Raw genomic sequence first — 18,731 nt, forward strand, 5'->3', positions numbered from 1 at the left:
TGTACTGGAAGGGTGCATGTTCGTTTATGGGAAATAAGGAGGCCCAAAACAGAAGGAAGATAGATTGGTAGCAGTGCCCAGTTAGAAGGTTCTTGTAATAATGAAATGAGATGATGTAATATTTGTGGGAACCACGACGTGAAAGAAAGCTCTGAGCAGAAGACAGGCAAGAGACTAAAGCCTAATCGAAACAATACACAAAACCTGATAGGATGAATCTCTGAGATGGAATGCTTTCAAGGTCTAGAGGTGAGCAAGGCATGGGGTCAAAACCGGCTAAGCAGTGAGTAAGGAATTTGGAGGCCATGGAAATTCAGAGTTCAAGGCAAGGTAGCAACTATGTAGATAATTATGAATTAGATGGATCCAATAAGAGAAACAAACTTTAATCTAGGGCTAGCTAGATTATTTGGAACCCAAAGAAACAGGCAACTTGGGACTGGAAATTTAGAAGGTACTACTAGATAAATAATTGTTTAAAATACAAGTGAAAAGTCATCCCTCAGGTTTTGAACACTTCTAGTGCTGGGAAACTTTCAACTATGAGAGTAGCTCATTCTACTTTTGTACAGGCCTAATTATTAAGAAGTTATTCTTTATTCTAAAATAAAGTCCACCATCTTGTTCTTAATAAAATGATCCTACATCTGTTTTCTCCAGATATTTAAAATGTTTAACTTCTACATAACAACACCTCAAATAACTGAAGTTGACTATCTTATCTCTTTATAATCAGAATCTACTTTCTTCAAACACTCCTCCTAAAACTTAGATTCTCTATTATTATACATTGAACTGAATATAAGTTCGAATAGGCTCTGAGGCGTACAATTATTACTGCTCTTCTCCAGAGCACACTATTTCCATTAACTCTCATGTAATCATAGGACACATTAGGTGTTACTGGTTTATGTTAATGATACTGGATCAAGACAGAGCAGTGAACATGATGCTGATCCTTTTTTTTTTTTTTTAAAGATTTTATTTATTTATTTGACAGAGATCACAAGTAGGCAGAGAGGCAGGCAGAGAGAGAGGGGGAAGCAGGCTCTCTGCTGAGCAGAGAGCCCAATGCGGGGCTCCATCCCAGGACACTGGGATCATGACTCAAGCCGAAGGCTTTAACCCACCGAGCCACCCAGGCACCCTTAAGTTCACTTTTTGATTCTTTGTTCAGTAGTACACTTATGATTTGCACTTCTCTGCGTGTATGTAATTTATACATTACACTTCAAGAATGCAATTTTAAATAATTTATTAGAGATTACCATTTTCAGCAGTATGCTGGAGTAGTTATTTGGGGGAAAAAAAAGTCCTTCCAATACAAAACTGCTAAAAACATTAGAAATAGTGTTAAAAATCTTGGGGTGCCTGGGTGGCCCAAGAATAGAAAGGAAGAAAGCTAGAGACAAAAGTCTAATAGAAATTACAGAACCAGAGAACTGAAATAACAGAAAGGAAAAAACAATAAAAGAAAAACAAGACTTCTAGATCTAAATAAAGTTTCAATCTTCAAGCTGATGTGTGTTAAGGATATATTTGTAGTTAACTTATAAAATGCACAGCTTTTCTTTATATAAATTATTAATCCATATCAACTTCCCTGCTCTTAAGACAGCTGATATTTTGGGGCGCCTGGGTGGCTCAGTGGGTTAAAGCCTCTGCCTTTGGCTCAGGTCATGATCCCAGCGTCCTGGGATGGAGCCCTGCATCAGGCTCTCTGCTCAGCAGGGAGCCTGCTTCCTCCTCTCTCTCTGCCTGCCTCTCTGCCTACTTGTGATCTCTCTCTGTCAAATAAATAAATAAAATCTAAAAAAAAAAAAAAAGACAACTGATATTTTGAACCCCTTTAAAATTTAATTTTGTTTCAATTTGACAATTGTTCCATAACGTGAACATCTTTTTGAATTCTGACATGATACCCATTCGTTTTTCCTTCTCTATTTGCATTATTCACAAATTTGTTAATCATGCCCACTTTGTCATCAATGCATGAATAAAATGCTAATAGACAAAATCCTGCAACATTCTAATTGGGTAAGTTGACTTTTAAGGTCCCTTCAAGGAGTAATTAATTAATCCCTTCAGGATATAAGTGTTCAGTTGGTTTTGGGCTGTTCTTTATTCCCCCTACCTTCCATAGCCGCAAACACAGATCCTGAAAAATGCTCTCAAGTGGCCACTTACAATCAAAATGTACGAGATATATGACATTCTTTTCTTGTGTCAGTTCAGAAACCTTGATGAAGTGCTTATTTTTATAGCCTTATGAATTCACGACTGTTCCCAGTCATCACAGGTCCCTAATTTTCAAATGTGCATAAGCCATCAGCCTAAGCACAAAGTTTGCTCCTGATGGATATCAAGTTCGCCAATGTGTAAGTTCTTAAATTATTCTTCTGTTGCTTTGTGAAATCTCCAGCCAACAATTTCATCTTTCCCATGTGAAGACACTTCTTTCATCATACAGCATTTCTCAAGAATTTTTGGAACTGATTCCACAAACATATCAATAAATTATTTCTGTACCTAGATTGAGTTTCAGCTCTAAATACAATGAAAACAGTGGTGGCCATGTTCTGGAGTATATATGGTCTGTGTAGAAAAAGCAAAATATAAATGAGTGGTATATGCTGTCATTTGTGTCAAAAGCATAAGCAATTTTAATGCAAATTCCAGAACTTGTGCAGAATAACATACAGAATCAGCTACCACTGGTTGCCTTTCCTGAGAGAAACTGAGAGAACAAGAGTCTGGAGGACAAGGGCAGACAAAACACTGCATGACTACACGAACCTTTTCAATTTTTATCATGTGCATCTATTCCTTACTCAAAGGAACTTTTAAACTGAAAAAAAAAAATCTCTAGGGACTCCCAGGTGTTTGCATTTTGTGAACCAATAAAACTTAAAAATAGGAGCTCATATAACATCGCTAACTTTCTATTTCATGACATAAGGACAATGAACTTACACATACCATCGCCATCATTTCATTAAAACAAAAACAAAAATATGTGAAACCTGAAAAAAAAAACAAATGAAGAAAATATCAGAATAAAAGACACTCCTTTAAATTAAATAGAGTTTTATAAAATAAATTCAAGTAAATTGTTTTACTATTATTATTATTATCATTTTGCAGAAGATAAACATTGAGAAGCCAGGGAATCAAACCACAAGCCTCTCCTATGCTAACTTTCCCTTTTTTGGCATCGATTATTCTTCTGCCCTTTCTAGTTCGTAATATATATCCTTAGAAAAATGTGGAAGCAAAACAATATTTTCTAAGTCCTACTTCCCTTCGGTAATCTGTGAATATTAGACCATATTTGAAAGGCAGGGGAACCGGTTTTTCCCTGAACTTTCTCCAAATGAAGGCTTACGGTTATTTTTGCCACCCACTTCAGCCTCAGTCTTTCTCTCTCTCTCTCTCTTTTTTTTAGAGAGAATGAGAGAGATAGAGCACAAGTGGAGGGGCAGAGGGAGAGAATCTTACGCATGCTCCACGCTCGGCACAGAGCCTGATGTGGGGCTCAACTACCTGATCCTGAGATCATGACCTGAGCCAAAATCAAGAGTCAGATGCTTACCTGACTGAGCCACCCAGTGCCCCACTTTTTTTTTTTTAAACACATTTTAGTACATTTAGGTATTTTCCCTCCCAATATTATTCCTAGCTTTCCAACATGTCATTCTTTTGTATTTATTCTTGCTTTTGTTCTTCACATCCTAGTTCATATATGTATTGTAAAGTTCCCTTTAAAACATGAACTCACTGTAATGACAGCTTTGGTGGTGGGCCACCAGGGGGCTGATTTCAGAAAGCTGCGCTGTGAAATAATCAGATGAAAGCTCTTTCTGCATTCATTTGTGTGTCTGTAGGAGCTTCTCTTTCTTTTTCATCCCAACTGTTTTAATTAGATCGTTCTCATTGTATTTGTTGGACCCCTCCATCTATTTTGAGCTCTTTTTTCTTTTAGAATATCTGGACATGAAATTTTACCAATGCTTTCTCTCTTTTGAAATTTTCTTTGCACAGGAAGATGGCATGGCCACAGTTTCTGACCATTTCTTTCTGCTTTCATTTCACCTATCAATTTGCTTTTGTCAGTAAGAAGTAAATCCAGGGTAGTAATTCCATTCTGTTAACTTCTGAACTACATAATTTACAGTAAAACAAGACATTTCCTTTTAGATTGTTTCCATTTAGCAGAAATTGAGTCCTAACCAATATGCAGATGTTTGAATTCCTTCACTCATAATAAATACTGTCTTTGTAGCAGCTTGGATACCTGGATTAAGAAAGCATTTTGACAAGGTAGTCTGTATAAACCATCCTAAACATTACTGCTTTTGTTTTGCTATTAATTTGTCATCATTTAAAAGCTCATCACAATGCTTCTCCACATTAATTTGTGCATTTCTAGACTCTCTTTTTTTCGTCATATAACTGACATACAATATTATATTAGTTTCAGGTATACAACATAATGATTTAATATTTGTATTATTCTTGACCCAGAAAGTCCACCATTCGTTTGGCACCTGTCTTATTTAAACAAGGTATAACTTCTGTGGCATTGCATCAGCCGTTGAGTACTGCTCAACAATTTTTCCAATATCAATGGGATTCTATAATATCCAGAAAGTAATTTGTTCCAGTTCTGTGTGTTTTAGATGGGAAAAGAACTTAATTTTAAGTAGAGAGTTGTGATTAGTTTTGGTCACTTTTAATAAACTGTTACCACTTATTTTATTAAATGTGGTTGTTCCACTGGTCAGAAAGGAGAGATAAAAAAACTGAATAGATGCTACAGACAGAAAAGAGATGAGGTCCATGGCTGCCCGTGGTGCAGGAAACTCCGGGCAGGATACTCTGATTCAGTGCCCGTGAAGGCAGGGGCAATGCTGTCTTTACAGACTTTTCAGCTCTTTTCTCTTTTCTTTTCTTTTTTCTTTTTTTTCTAACTAAAGGAAAAGGAGGTGGGAATCTTATATTTCCTGTGGGAGACTAGACAAAGAAAGAAGAAAGTGTTTCAGCAATGCTCACTAGTCTCATAATATTTTCTGGTATTGTTTTGCAGGCAGACAACTGAAAACTGTTTTGCTTCCAGGCCTTAAACTGCCAACGCCGACAGAGGATCGTAATACAAAGCATCCAGGCAGCATTCAAAAAGCTTAGAGTGGTCACAGAATGTCATGACTTGGGTTAGTCTTCATTGGCTCTAAAATCTATAGGGGAGAAAGTGTTAAAATCTGCACGAGAACAAGCTGGAGGAGAAGTTTTCTGTTAGACAGCAATGATATATAGATTATTTCATAGAAATGTTCTTAGTTTGTTCCTAAATTCTCTTTAAAAAAAAAAAAATATATATATATATATATTACCCCTTTCTTAGAGATTCCAACTAACAGATATTAATACATTATTGGAAATTCTATTATCATGAAGATGTCACACTATCAGAATTTACTTTTTTTTTCACTAAATACACCTGGGAAAGAATAATTTGGCCAGCCACATTTTGGCCAATATATATGACATATATATAGCAGCAAACAATCAAACTTTCAAAACAAGAATTTTCCACAAATAAAATTTAAAATTTCTTTTTTCTTTTTTTAAAGATTTTATCTACTTATGAGAGAGAGAGAAGAGAGAAAGAACGAGCGAGTGAACACAGTTAGGGGGAAGGGCAGAGGGAGGGAGAGAAGCAGACTATCCCCGAAGCAGGGAGTGGGGCTCAATCCCAGGATCCTGGGATCATGACCTGAGCCAAAGGCAAGAGGTTGCACCAACTGAGCCACCCAGGCACCCTAAAAAATTTTTTAAAAGAAATCTATTTCATCAATGACCAAATGTCATAGGGACTCAACCAAACAGTGCGATATGCAAAGGGCAGGTACAGGAGAGGACGTAAGTCCCACCGAAGGAAGAGACAGTTTCCATTATAGCATCTGGGACCAAGTCACAAACCTTGGATAAACAGCTATGGCAGAGTCTATTCAGGTCTGTATGTAGGCAGCTGGTTCTCAAATCCAGAAGCACATCAGAATAATCTGGAGAAGTTTTTTAATTAATGCCTTTGCCCAGGTTCCAGTCAAGTAACTCTGATTTAATTGTTTTGCCGTGGGATCCAAGCATCAGGTGATTCTTCTGTGAAATCAGGACTGAGATCCCTGGTTAGCAAAACTGTGCCTCTAGGTACGAGCAGATGAACCACAGCTGATCTGTCTAAATGCCATTAGTGGGGAAATGTGTCTTGAATAAAGAAAAGTCAGTGTCATACATTAATTTCAGCATCCTTGGATCTTCCTCCTTGAAAACAAAACATCTGAGATCCTGGAGCACACAGACATTGCAGGTCCATTAATTTCCGAGCTCCCACATTTGCCTCTTTCAGGACAGCATCAGCACCCACTGCGATGGGACCAGTGCTTTACTATTCTGCTCCCCTGCACTGGAAGTTCTTCCAAGGTAGGGAAAATGTTTTCCTTAACTCTCTTTTTTCATTCCTTATCACCAGCCCGATGCTTACAAGATACATGTCTGTTCAATAAATGTATTAATTAGTGGAAACTATAACGAGAACAAGCAAGCATTCGGCACATGGGGTATCCGTTACTCTGGGTATTCCCATTTCATTTTTTCTTTTCTTCTGGTCTAAATTTTCTGTTCTCTACCCTCCTGTTTATTTTTGTTTTGCTCCTCTTGAACACTTGGACTATGTTTTGCCTCAAAAGTAATTTTCTCTCTCTTGTCTTCCCCGTCACACTTCTGCTCCCTTCCCTCATTCATCCATGTAATATCACATATCTAGTTCTATTAAGTTCAGCTAGCATTCTCTCTTTGTAAATACTAGCATGAGTGCTTAATCATAGCTGTACCGAAACTATGTAGCAATTTCCATCTTCAATTTACCCACAAGTGGATAAGTTCTTTTGAAAGCAAGGACTGTATCTTCCATCATAATTCCTACTACAGCATAGAGAGCATACTTTCAGTCCTTAATACCTATTTGTCGACTTTCAGGGGTTTAATGATTTTTCTGTGAGTGAACTCTGAGTCACTCGGAGGCGGCTTCTCAGGTGTACAGAAACTACTTTGCATAAACGTAGATTTTCACGACCTTGACTGGCTCTTGCAACCCGGTGCTGCTAGTTATTCCCAGTACAATACCAGCTGTAGCAGGTGAAGCATCTCTTTTAAGTTTGTACTGTTGTTTTCCAAACCGATTCTAAGTAAGTGAAATTCTTACTCTTCCAAAACTGTATTTCTCTGTAAACTTTGACTTGCAAGGATGTTTTTATATTCTAAGTATTAAGGGCCTAACGGATGACCCCTGAGACCAGGGCATGGCTTTCTGTTCTTATTTAGAGTTTATCTAAATTTACCTAAATTTCTTTCTCCTCCCCCCTAGCACTCTAAACCCCCAACACCCATTCAGTTGACAGTAATACTGTCACTCCAGAATTTTTTTTAAAAACGTGGCCTTATGCCTCTCAGTGCAGTCTGAGACCTTCTAGTTCTTCTTTAACTTTTTTTTTTTTAAAGATTTTATTTATTTGACAGAGAGAGAAAGAGAGAGAGATCACAAGTAGGCAGAGAGAGAGGAAGGGAAGCAGGCTCCCCGCCTAGCAGAGAGCCCGATGTGGGGCTCGATCCCAGGACCCTGGGATCATGACCTGAGCCTAAGGCAGAGGCTTTAACCCACTGAGCCACCCAGGTGCCCCCTTCTTTAACCTTTTACAGATGTCTGAAAAAGTGTTCTGGACGCTGAACCTTTTCTGGGAATAGTACTGATGTCACAAGAACAACGGTCACTCTCACCCAGGCTCTTCCCACCTCACTCTGGGCCCTTCCCTGCTCCCCACCCTCCTTCCCCCCATAAATGGCCAGCCTTACTCTGAGTTCCTTTCTAGTTTCTTCTCTTTACATTTCTTTCCCTCTACTTCTTCTCATGCTCCTTTTCTAGGTTCCTCTTCCTCTGTCTTTCCTCTAACAAAATGTATCTAGATACCTCTCTCAGTTAAAAAGTGAGAGAATTTACTCACCAATAAATTTATAAAGAAATGAATAAATGTACATCTACTACTGTCCTCATTTTTACAATAAAATATACTCCAAAGTGTGAATCTTAAAGAATGAAAAACAATAAAAGAAATGATATATTAAAATGCTACTTTTTATATTAATTGAACAGAAACAACTTTGCTTTCCTGAAAAATATACAATGAAAATATTTTTAGTGGAAGCAACGTTATTAAAGACACAACATTTTGAAAGTACTTGGGGTAACATTTTAAAGGACAGTCATTTAAAGGTTTGGTTCCAAGCTCAGTTTAGTTTTACACTTGTGTGATTGGTTTATTGCACATAAGACAGTGGGCTTTAAACATGAGATTGTAAATATTTTGTTAACTATTGGCTCAGCAATGCTTGGTGAAACTGCTCTTTAATGTTATCTTAGGGAGATCCCAGATGTTTTCAGTTCCTATGACCACTCCACTTGAAGACATCCCTCATCACCAGCAGGAACTGTATCTCTGGTTTCAGAGTAGGGCAGGGTCCTGATCTACTTGATTTCTCCTCCTCCTCAAGCACCTTGCAGTGACGGGGTGCTTGTAACCCTGGGATGTGGTTTCCCACCTTGCCCTGAGTCTTGCTCTTCTGGGGTGGGGGACGTCAGAAGAAGGGAAGGAGGAGATCCTCTTTACCACTTTTTACACCTATACTATGTAAGAGGAAGTCGTAGCTTTTAGCTCATTCCATGAGCTTCTGGTAACATGGCTGACATATTTGTGGTTAACCTGGCAATTTCCGTGTGGATGATGTGGGTGGTTTTCTAGGGCAGTGAGCCACCTTAGACTAGCCCTTGCTATCCCCCCAGACCCAGCTGCAGAGAAGCAGTTTCCTCTCTCTTTGGCCACTGGCAATAACTACCCCCTTCGGCTCCTCTCCGGCTGAGGCACAGCTGCTTGTAGCCAGGGTCCTGCCTGCCCTTCCTGTGCTATCTCTTCTTCTGCTCCTGGTGCCTCTGGAGCCACCACGATAGTATCTGTACTACACGAGGCATCCGAGAACTGGGGTGGGACAACCCCATCCTTAATTTCATTCTCACTGTTTGCTTTAGTCCTTTATCATCATCTACTTCAAAAATTTCCAGACGAATGTACCACCGGTGTCTGTGACCATGTTTAAGCATATCTTCCACATTCTGGGGACATGGTGAAGATCTAACAACTCTGTCACCAGTGCCCCCACTTCCACTTGATGGAACTCAGAAGGGACCTGGAGGATTGGCAATCCTAGAAACTGACGTAGGCACCCACATCTCTCATGTGCCCGTATCTCAATAAACAAATTCCTTTTTACTCCCTCACCCAAATCACTTCTCCTGGGCAGAAGGATATAAGCCCCTTTAAAATTTATATTTGGGGATAGGGTCTTATTTATTTATTTATTTATTTGCTTTGGGATACATTTTAATGTAAAAATTAGTTAAGCAGTAGATACATATTGATTTATTTATAAGTGATAAATATATTTTTGGTGGGTAAATTCTCAGTTTTATTTTTAGCTGAAAGGTAAGTACAGAGAACTCTGTTAGAGGAAAAAGACGAGGAAAGGTATATTGGAAAAGAAGGTAAGAGGGAGGTGGAAGGAAGGGAGTATGAAGGGGAGAGAAGAGGAAAGGGATGAGAGGAAAGGGACATGGGTCACTGTGGTTCACGTGCTATCAGCACTTACCTAGAAGAGGTTCAGGGTTTCCAGGGCACAGACATAAAAATAGGCTCTTAGCCTCCTTTTCCACATATCCTTGAAAGGTAAGGGAACAACTGAGACTAGACAGACACACAGATTCTTAAAACTTGGGAATACCATTTCTGTCAGTTGAAGAGCCATTAAGGAGCCGGCAAGTAACTTACTCCTCTCCATCCTGTTTCCATCAGAAGACCCTTTCACACCATTCCTGTCTCTTCTGATCCCCAGGACTTCCTCACCTGTTCTCACTTTCAGCAGATGACCTTGTCCCTTATTCTTACAATAAGAAAACAGATAGGAGTTAAAGAAAACGTCCCCATGTTCCCACTGTGACATTTAAAGCTACGAGCCTCAGGGCCCAAACGCTTTGCCTGGCCTGCTGCTCCCAGAGCTGAAGTCCCAGTATTAAGCTAGAGAAGATGTCTCTCCCGTTCAACAGGTGCTGTCTTTTCTCATCTACCTCAGGACATCTCTGCTAGTTTCCCTCCTCTTCTCCTTCTGGCTCATTCCAATCAGTGTACAAATATGATATTAACTAATAATTTGCCAAATTCTCACTAGAAAAATAGAAGAATTTTTTTTTAAATGACACCGGGTCATCTGTTTCAAGATGTGTCCCTAAACTGAAAGACTGCATTATAACAAACTGCCACAAGGAATGACTGTTATTTTTCCAAATCAGGTGATCAAATGGCAAGGATTTAGTTATTAAACTTCTAGCTTGGTTCATTAAATATCAAAAATTCACTTGACTTCTTAGCTGATTTAATCCTTGAACTGATAACATGTTTTGATTAACTAGAAATGTGGCTTCCATAAATTCTTTACATTTTAATCTAGGTATAAAGATTTCTTATGCAGTAACCAAAGTCACTGAGAGGTCATAATATTTTAAAATTGGTTTTAGAATTCTACAAAACATCTTGTATATTCAGTCAAAAAAAAAAAAACTTTTCAAACTGACTGAGGGGTGATGAGACACTAGATGTTTAATATGATACAGAGACTCGGGGGCGCCTGGGTGGCTCAGTCAGTTGACCGTCAACTCTTGGTTTCAGCTCAGGTCATGATCTTGGGGCTGTGGGATCGAACCTCACGTCAGGCTCTGAGCTGAGGGTGGAGTCTGTCTGAGATTCTTTCTCCCTCTCCTTCTGCCCTTCCCTCTTGCTCTTGATGAATTCATCTTAAGACGAATAAATCTTAATAAAAAAAAAGTACAGAGATTCACAGTCCTGGTACATGCCTTGTGGCCTTCTCAGATAAATATTTGTCTTCCCATGGTAGCTCCTCATTTGTCAGAGATCCTAACTCATTTCTTGGGTGTCACTAAGCAGTAGTTCAAAAGAATAATCCAGTATTTTCATAATATTAAGGATGTCATTGCAAAGGAAGTAAATTCACTCATTTTCTTTCTCTGACTTATGTCTTTGTCAGCTTAACTCTGTACTTCTGGTTCATTTGCAGAATCGTATCAGTGGACTGATAGGAAGTCAACAACTTGGAAAGCAAACCCCACTGAATACCATGCCAATAACGACACTACCTGGCTCCTTACTTAGTAGAACTATTTTTGGCGGGGGCAGGGGCGGGGGGGGCGGGGGAGAGAGCAATGACAGCTTTCATATTTATAGGAGTGGGCTGCCTCCAAAAGATGGGCTGGAAAAGGCACAGAAGTGGCCATTCAAAGCCCTGGCTTCCTGCCCTGCTGAGTTCCTGACTTATGTACTCACCTACTCAGCACAAATTAAGATGGCATTTTGGCACCTGGTCTATAGGGCCAGCCAAGATGGTTGTCAACCCTGGCCAAAATACCGACTTCTTCCATTAGGTGCTCCTTGAGGAGACCTGGAGAATGGAGAATCCCTGGGCAATGGGTCGCAGGCTCACCTCCCCGCATCCAAGATGCAGCCTCCAAGTAGCACATGTCCAGTGTCTGCTGAAGGGTCAGTGGGGAAAAGGGGTCATCATGCTACTGCTTGCACAAATCTTCTGATAAAATAGGTGTGATAAGGACAAAAGAAAAGAAAAAACACTTCTTATGGTCCCATTCTCCCCCTCTCTGCTCCCTGCCTGCATCGACTGGTTACTTCCATTTACATTAAACAACCCTCCTGGCAACTAACTGTATAACCACGGGCGAAGAGATCTGAGTTGAGGCTCATGTGTCAGCAGTCCCCATTATTTAATAACAGAGGGTAACATGAAGATGGCCTAACAAGAAAACAGTAGTTAGTAATTTTCAAACCCACTGGGCAAGGGGGTGGGGGTGTGGGTAGAGGCTTCCTGTCTCCTTTGCTACTGATAAGCTCCACTTCTATCTATTTAATATATTGGTGTTCTGTAACAGAGAAATCTAAAACCGGATCTATTTCCAATCTGGGCTTCCTGTTACTATCTATACCCATTAATCTTAGGTCAGAGTGAAAAAGCTTTTCTAGATGACTAAGAGTTGGCATTTCCCCTTAAACAGTACATTTATATTAAGGATCATCTAGAAAATAGTTCAAACAGAAAAGAAATAGTACATAAAAAGAATGCATAAAAACTAAGGAAGAATCAAAACAAAAAGGCCACTGACTAACAATCCTTTCTCTTTCTTCTCGTAAAGGCCATATGCTATATTCTATGCCATTCCAGAATCCTGAAATAGACTCCTTCTTTTCATGAGCTCACCCCCCTTGTTCAAAACTTTTTTTAAATTCTACTCTCTATGATGACAATTATAGTATCTCTCCTTTTCCCACCAAAAATCTACATCAGAGTGGACGGAGAATCCAAACATTTTTCCTCTTGAGTTAATTCTAACACCAAGAGCAGTTTAAGGATGAGAGAAGGTGCTCAATAATTATCAGTTGATGCATTATCCCCATTTATTCAAGTACAACAAAATGTATACCAGAAGTTAAAATAAAAACTCATTCTATATGCATACAACAAGTATAGTTAGTGTTCATATGGTGATTTATAACACTTTGCATAGATAACATGTTTAACTTGCCAAGCTGAAATTCAGACATCAAAAGAGCAGGTCCTCATTGTTTTTTTTCAAAATATTTTATTTATTTGAGAGAGAGGGGTAGAGCAAGCAAGCTGGGGGAGGAGCAGAGGGAGAGAGACAAGTACACTCTGCACTGAACGAGGAGCCTAATGCAGGGTTGATCCTATGACTCCAAGATCATGACCTGAGCAGAAATCAAGTTGGATGCTTTACCGATGGAGCCATCCAGATGCGCCAGCAGGTCCTCATTGTTACCAACTTAGTCTCATGATAGTATTAGAAAAAACAAAAAACAAAAAACAAAAAAACAAAAAAACTAAGCACCAAAGAGCATAAAGAATTTCCCAAATACTGGTGTGTGTGCAAAACCAACTGCTAAGACCAATGGCCATAGATTCTAGGACTCCAACATCTTGACAGAGTCAAGGTGCCTTCTTAAGTACATTGGGGAAAAAGGCCTAGACACTCCTCATGGGTGTGAAATAGGGAAGCTGAACTATGTTCCATCGTAGCTGTGGATACACAACTCGTAGTTGGAATTTGATGAATGACATGCTGCACATAGTAGAATGTGTCCCATTTTATTCTACCATTGAAATTGAGGCTTTGCCATTTATTCTACCATTGAAATTGAGGCTTTGCCATTGAGTAAATAGTAAGTCAAGTAGGCAGTGACAATCTAAAGGCAGGAATATTTCAAGGAATTAAACATGTATGAAGTAGAAACATTAAAAAAAAAGTCATGAAAAGTGCCATTTTCATTCATGTTATTTTTATTTGGGTGAGAAATATAATTTATAAAAACTGAATTAATTGTTGTTATGACTGGAGTATCAAATGATTTGGCTACTGAAGGAAGCAGTAGAGCATATTTTTAGAATTTGGTCATGAGAAATTGAGAGGAAAGGTGAATGTTTTTCTCAAAAGAGGAGTTGGTCAGTGTTAAAAAAAAATCACAAATGTTTAAAACTCTTTTATGGCTAAATGGAAACTGGGACTCCTGGAGCAATAAAGGAAACTGTGTAGTTTATCCTGTGGTTACTCTACCTGTGAAAATAATTAACATCCAACTAAATGACAATTATCATGGAGAGCAAGGCCTGCTCCATTTAAATTAATGTGCCATAAAAAGGAGAAAACAATTGAAGCGGCCAGTGAGAAATGTTATTAGGGAAAAGTAGTCTAGCTAAAGCATTTCTTTCTATAAATACATAGCACATGTTAAAGAATTTATAATGAAACTTGTTATTCTACAGATTCAAATATGCCATGACTGCTTGTCACATATCAAAAAAAAAATTTTTTTTAACAGATTTTTACTTTTGGGGCAGCTGGGTGGCACAGTCAGTTGAGTGTCCGACTCTTGGTTTTAGCTCAGATCCTGATCTCAGGGTCTTGGAATCAAGCCCCACACTGGGCTCCTTGCTCAGTGTGGAGTCTGCTTGAGATTCTCTCTTCCTCTGTCCTTCTCATGCTTGCATGCACTCCCTCCTTCTCTCTCTCTCTCTCTCTCAAATAAATAAATCTTCATAATTTTTAAGGATTAAGACTTTTACTTTTGTTTTTGCCCATTAAAGAATCACTCATTTCTTTCATGGCTATAATTTGGCCATTGTATTTATATTCTTGAATGGGAGAAATAGTCATGGATAAAAAAGGAAGAGGATAAAATGGCAAGAACATTGAGAGAAATATCCCTTAGAGAACCTATGAGCACTATCTAACCTTATCTCCTCAGCCATTTTCCTTTCTTTTCTGTGCACTATTCCCAATGTCGACTACCAATTTATACTTTAATCCTAGAACTTCTAGTCTGAGCCTCAGGCTCATATATCCTACCACCTACAACCCAGATCTATGAGAATGCCCTAAGAGAACCAAGAAAGAAAAGTGCAGTACTTAGGGTACAGTATAAGCAGAACTCACGGATATCCTTAGGCCTGGAGGAGGGAGGAAGAGAAGAAAGAGAGTTCTGGAACCAGGATTTAACTCTGTGGGAAGGGCTGCCTGACCAGAACTCTAGCCTTCAGTAGAGGGATGCAGCAATCTATAGTGACCTGGAAGAAGAAATGACGATGGAATAAATACCCTAATCTAATTGTTCTCTTGCCTTCTGGTCATCTTCTGGTGCCTCCCATTGGTTGATCTCAACTGGCAGCAAAGAACGCTTGGATATAATCCATATGGCCCAGCTTCTTGGAGCACTAAGTGAGGTGGAAGAGTGGAGAAAAAAATATATCCATCACACCTATCTTTTCAAGTCCTTCATGTTTGTCTTATGTTCCCATCTTCCATGTAGTTCCATGAACTCACTGCAGTTCATGGGGAAAAATAATCAGAAAGAAAGTTCCCATAGGGAGTCCACATACTACAATGAGGAAAGTGCAGGACGGTTAGTCAAAATAAATAAAATAAGCCGAATGAGTAGATGATAATACACAAGTCTATAGGATCTAATGGAAAGACAGAGAATATTGAGGGGAAAGCTGACGGAACTGTGAAATCATTCTTTTGATTCCAGAAGATGAAGAAGAAGTAAAAGAATGCTGCATGTTTGAGATTTCACACAAAACTAAACATGCTTACTTGCTCAGATAGGTCACCAACTTTTGAAAATGACATTCTGAGAGAAAATATGTAGATGTGTTTATAATAAAGAATAGAGACAAATCTGGGTAGTCTTGGATTATTTCCTCCTCCATTTTGGTAGTTTATGAACCTGCCAGTCCTATCACAGTCTTGTTATAATAAGGAAGAATGAGTTTCTGACTTACCTGAGTAGTAGAGCTCCAGAGGCCCTCCCATATTCAAGAGGACATTTCCCCACCATAATCCATTTCCTGTTACATAGTTGACTAGTTCAGCTCCAGCCCAAGCACCCCTCTCATTGTCATGGTGAAAGAATTAACAGGACATTGGATAGGAAAATGGCAGATTATGTGTGCCTGTCTGAGGCAGTAGCCTGCCTCTTAGATCATCCTCAGTCTTCCTGCCTCCACCATCAGTTGTCAGTGATGATGGACTCATGCTGAGGGGTCCAGCAAGCAAGAGGCACTGTATTTCTGATGCTACCATGCCTTCTGACTTGCTTTGTCTGCCTGAAAACACAGGATCATTCTTTAAATCTTAGGGTATATGATGCTTGCTCTGGCACAGGGTTTTAAGTTTTGGTTTATGTGTCCATTTCTGTCACTGCCTATTAGCTCTCTGAGGATAAAAATTGTATCTGTCCTCTATATTTTCACTGCCTGTCAGTTGAATGCACATGACTGGTATTCAAAGAGATCACATTTGTTGAATGAACTATTGTGCATGTGGCATAATTGGATGTCCTGTTTGATGTGACATTTTACTAAATATGGGTTCCTAAGGATAGGTAAAATAGAGTAAACCCTTCATATAACCAAGATATTTGTGATTTTGGAGAATCCCAAAAAAAAGCACACCAGAAAAGCTATCACTGTATTGAGTTGCACTCTGGCAAGCTATCACAGAGGTTAAGGACTCTATAAGGTCTCAGTGAGGTCTACTGGTCAATAGACAAAGTTAGGGGTATGGGGCAACAAACCTTGGGGCACTTAGGGGCTCAGTTTCCAAATATTCAACAACAACAAAAAAGGGAGCCCGTCTGTGAGGCTGTCAGATGTGTCATCTGTGAGGGAGTTTCCTGGAGTATCAAGTCTGGTCACAATGAGGACAGTATACTAGTCTAGAAGACAGAAGACCAGAGCTTCAGGATTTAAAAACTTAAGAAAGCAGAACAAAGCCCCTGACCCTCAATTCCTCTTCTCTAAAATGACAAGGTTGCATTAAAAGATCTTCATAGTAGCTCAATAAAAAGGATATGGGAATAACAGTGGAAGGAAGGAAGGTAGGAAGGAAGGGGAATTAAAAACAAGACATGTAGGATGATAATTAAAGTATTGCTTCAAAAGGAATATTTTGCATCTTCTAGTGATAGAACAAGGCACAGTTACAAATATTATATTTTAAACTGTCATATTGGAAACAAAGAACTATTTGTCTTATACCAAATATTGGAAAGAGACCACTAAATGTCTTCAAAAGTTTGCTGTGGGCTGTCTGCCCTCTTCTCCTTCCACATCCTCACATGACCTCACATCTACTTCTGCCCTTGGCATGAAAATCAGCCCACAGCCATGGGGCTCATCTCACAGAACATGTGCTGGGACTTATCAAGGACTGGTGTTCTGCTCCTACCACCCTGCATATCAGCCCAGTGTTCATGGGGCTAGGGACGCAGACCATGGGTGTCTCATAGGAGAGTCACCCAAGTTGCATGCAAAAAGCTCCATGGATGCTATATTTTATCTAATCTAAAAGCCACTGAATGAGGAGGAGAAAGAAATGAGCAAGAAGGAAAGATGGTGGGCAGAACTCAAGAACCTGATAGCAGGCAGGAAGGCAATGACCTTGGGATGCCATTTCAATAGAAAAACATGATTCCCCTCTAGCTCAACTCAGCATATTGTTCAAGCAAAATCATTTAGTGCTTAAAATGATGAATGAGGGGGGATAGGAAGGACTGAGAGAATGAATGAATTGATGAATGAGTGAATTCACTAAAATATTCCACTTGTACAGTATTTTTCCATTCCAGATCTCAAATTATTATTTGAGGATATCACTGGAAATCACAGAAAATCACTTTCCTCTGTCTCCTCATATGCCAATCCCCTACTCCGCCTTTCCTCATACACAATCAGAACAGACAGAATGACAAACCATCAAGTACATTATAAATACCATGAGACAAAGGGGAAGTAGGCTGCAGTAATAAAGCCTAATGCTGACCAGCCAGCCAGCCTCTCGCAAGTCACATTTTATATTTGTGGCTCCAACTGTCATTGCTTTAATGCCTATCATATATCTTACATGAGGCTTCAAATCATATCTACATGGACCCCCACCTCTCTCTGGACTGGGACTTTGGTGCTAGTGGTTGCTTTACAACAAATTCCATGTACCATCAAAATTGACAGGGTTCTCTGGATATTGATGTGTTTGGCACATTTTGTTTCATTTCTGTTGGAAGAATAAAGCTGAAGTAACAAGAACCATCCTAGCTGGATATCCCACAGGGTCCCATGCTAACAGCTTCACTCAGGTGGCCCTTTTGTTTGAGGAGGAGGAATCCCAGTGGAAAAGAAACCCTGATTTGTGTAGAAGACCAGTGCAGTCCTAGTTTGAGCTCTTACACCAATTTACCATGTGACTGTGGACACCTTATTTCATGTTCTTGATGCAAAGTGAACATTTATGAAATGGGAAGGTCTTAACAGAAAAGGGCAATGATTGAGCAAAAATATTAACTGATGTTTCATAGAAAAGGAAACATTTATGACCAATGAACAAAAAGAGAAATGCTTACCTCAGTAGCAAGCAAAGAAATGCAAGTGAAGACCACCATGAGAAACCATTTTACCACCACTAGACTGGCATCACCAACAAAACATTACAATGCCAAGTGCTCAAAAGAATGTGTGTAAACATGATCCCTTCTACATGGCTGGAGAAATTTTCCTTTATAATTCAGTCTTATAAAGGTGAGTATTTCTATTTTCTACATCTAATAACTCTTGATAGTCAGGGTTTACACTATAGAAACACAATTACATTTGAAGTTACTGAATATATCAGTTATTTCCCTATATTCATAGGGATTTAAGGATACAAAAAAGAAAAGAGTAGACTTGTGAGTGAAGGAGTTAATATATGCGTGTATAGTTTTATAAGTTAACTCAGATTGTTTTTACAAATATCTCACTTGATCATTTAAGAAGTCAGTGTTAGACAAAGTTGATATTGCATTTTTTGGGGAAAATAAAGAATCAGACTTAGAAATTAATTGATTCACCTAGAGCAAAGTATGGATCCAGAGCTAGATGTCAATTCTTGGTACAAAAGATTATGTTCAGAAAAACCTGTGTTTGGATTTTTGTAC

Source organism: Enhydra lutris, unplaced genomic scaffold, assembly GCF_002288905.1.
Source record: "Enhydra lutris kenyoni isolate GAN:26980312 unplaced genomic scaffold, ASM228890v2 scaffoldscaffold27, whole genome shotgun sequence".
NCBI lineage: Eukaryota > Metazoa > Chordata > Mammalia > Carnivora > Mustelidae > Enhydra > Enhydra lutris.